A 3,433-nucleotide genomic window follows, 5' to 3' on the forward strand; every position below is an offset into this window, starting at 1 on the left:
GGTTCAATGTTTACTTAGGAAATTCAACACACGAACTTTCCAAATGATGTTTCTCTCATTAAGATATTGCATTGTACAGTAATTACATAGTGTAAACCCTAATATACAAGGGTTAATTGAGTCGATTGGTTTTGACTTGTTGACTTTGTTTGACTTTGACTTGACTCAATTTTGACGGTTGTCACATCATCCCCCCGTTAGAAGGAATTTCGTCCCGAAATTTGCATTTGACTGGGACATCAAGAGTTTGGGAAAAGATGTGGGTATTTTTGTTTCATTTTATCTTCGCGTTCCCAGGTGAATTCAGGCCCTCGTTTAGCGTTCCAACGGACCTTCACGATGGGAATACGACTTTGTTTCGTTCGTTTGATTTCCCGATCCATGATTTTGACTGGTTCCTCCACGAAGTGGAGATTTTTGTTAACTTCGATTTCGTCGAGTGGTATTACGAGGGTCTCGTCGGATAGATTTTGTCAATCATATTTTCGGGGTTAAAAAAATAAAGTTTTATTAGTTACCTATAGCGACGACTTGTCGTCACCACAGGTTTAATCTATTACGATGACTTGTTGTCGCTATAGGTTTTTAACAAGAGTCAACGACATACCTATAGCGACACACAAGTCATAATTTGCATGTGTGAAGACTTGGAGTACTTTCTAACTGGTTCATGTGTGAAGACTTGGAGTACTTTCTAACTGGTTCATGTGTGAAGACTTGGAGTACTTTCTAACTGGTTCATGTGTGAAGACTTGGAGTACTTTCTAATGAAAACTGTGCTACTGGGGAAATTGGAAACTGGTACGTAGCTTCAAAGTCAAGAATATGCAGTAGGCATGTGATGCATTAAATGCATGAGGCACACAAGTCATAATTTGCAGCAACATATACGTATATGTGTGTGAATTGAAGAAGAAGGTTACGGCTCAAAGAATATATATATATATATATATATATATATATATATATATATATATATATTCATTTTCTCTTCATTTGTTAGATACACAATAACCATAACATCATAGACTATATATATTCAATTTCATTTGTAATTTTCACTAGTTTATACTCCGCGAGTGTTACCGAAATCATTTATCAATTTTTCAGAAGTGCTTAACTTGTTTTGTTGCATTCCCAACAATTTGCTATTAATTACTTCTCCCACTTTACTTATATAAATCATCACATTCTTACCACGACTTTTAACTTCTCCCTCACAAATGGATCCACCTGCAGATCATCAAAACCCCATAGATGACCTCGATTGGTTTCAGTACTTTGATCATCAAGATCTTTTTAGGTATATATAAACGTCACTCATTACACCATCTTACGCACAGAAAAGTGATTTTGTCGACATTTATCAAAACATGGTTTGGATTTGTAGTGATCAAAAAGAGTCTTTCATCGTGTTGGATTTGATTATCTTGAGTTTTTTTTTTTTTTTTTTTTTTTTTTTTTTTTTTGCAGTGGTGACATGCTCAATCATCATGATTACGAGTTGTCGGAAAAATTGCATGAAGTGCTCGATCAGAACGTTTCCACAGTACTTAACAAAGATCAAAACATCATTTCTAGAAATGAGTTTCACGATTTTGATCCCCTTGAAGATATAAGCTTATGAGATTGTTGGGAGGATGGTAATTTACCATTGGTTAGTTTCAGTGAAGACTGTAAATCCGGTGGTGAGGCTACATGTAGTTCTAGTGCTGCCACCACTGATCACGGTGGCCGGAAGGTGGCAAAGAGATTGAGACCATTGGAGTTTGAAGAGATAGAGAAGTACTTTGGGATGCCGATAATCATGGCAGCAAAGGAACTAGGGATAAGTTTAACAGTGTTGAAGAAAAGATGCAGAGAGCTAAACATAAACAGATGGCCTCATAGAAAACTTAAGAGCCTTCAATCCCTCATTGAAAATGCCAAGGTAAATTATGATAATAACCTTCTATACATTACTCATGCACTTGGTAACCAAAGTAGTTTTGGTATTTTCTAAAATTTTAATTGTTAGTTTCTTTATAACTAAACATAGGTCCTAGGCATATGCCACATCAAATCAATTGATTTACTACGATCTCCTGATTTATATTTATATAAACTTAACTCATTGTAAATTTTGTGAACTCACATGAAAAATATATTGCATCTACCTTTAAAAAAAAATTAGGAGTTGGGATTAAAGGAGGAGATAGAGACGTTAGAAGGGCACAAGAAGATGATGGAGAAATTGCCAGGTATGGAATTGACAGAAAGAACAAAGAAGCTTAGGCAAGCTTGCTTCAAAGCTATTTATAAGAAGAGAGGACTTAACAATCCTTAGCCATTTTGTTATAATTAGTGGATTTTAATCTACATTGTATGTGTTTTTCTCTTGATAGTTTGATACCCTTTTTAGTTTCATTTTATGTATTTGTCTATTGATTTTTAATGCAGAAAATTTTGTATAATTTGGGTATTATAGTTTGTATTATGTATTTAGCCATATTCTAGATTGCCGACACGACTACGCCGACGACTCTATACCAGAGGTCTATATAAATAGACTTATGAATTTAGTAGGAATAACTTGATTATAATCTTGTGATTTGTTCCATGTCTGATCCACTCCTAAGATTCACTTGACATGCCCCCAGTTATGTGTAATTAAAATTTTATTAGACTGTTGATCCTAATGAGTCTACCCTAAGTCCACAACCAAACAAGGAACAGGTCCTAAGGCGGACTCACCATTTCTAGGTCAATCATTTCTTAATTACACATAACTTCGAGGTACACCTAAAGAATCTTAGAGTTACCAGTTGTAAATTGTTTGTAATACCAAGTAGTGAGATTCAATGAAATAAAATGCATGCCTATTTCATTGATAAACCTTTTAGTAAATATCCTTACCATTTATATACACATGTATAATTTCGCACTTTAGTGAACTATTCTTGGTGTTTCTGTTAACGTCTTGGAGACGGAGTTATGGTAGTGGGTAGAAGTAGGTTTTGTACGGGCGTTAAAATTTACACATCATGTTGCTCGTGCGAGAATAGGGGTAGAAGAGATAATTAATAGACGCCTAATCCTATAATTACTTATAGGGGTGATCCTTATTAATTACGTCTATAATCACATAGTGCATATCAGTTATATATAATTTGAGATAGAATAGACTTTCGAATAAATGACTATACTCTAAGTCCACAACCAAACAAGGAACAGGAAGTAGAGCAATAGTCATAGATTCTGAGTCTATAATATCTTTAATTATGTATAACCTTGGCGTATGCACTCAGTTATCATAGGCCTACTAATAGAGGTCTTTAGTTTTCACATAAGTTGGTTATAGTATCACCAAATACTCCTATAGTATTTTTAGGTGTTTAGATTCGATTCTTAAAGTATTCCCTGTAGGTTGTAGTTAGGTTGTTAGATTTGTTGC

Source organism: Lactuca virosa, chromosome 5 (assembly GCF_052849685.1).
Source record: "Lactuca virosa cultivar CGN04683 chromosome 5, Lactuca_virosa_CGN04683_v6, whole genome shotgun sequence".
Taxonomy (NCBI): Eukaryota; Viridiplantae; Streptophyta; class Magnoliopsida; order Asterales; family Asteraceae; genus Lactuca; species Lactuca virosa.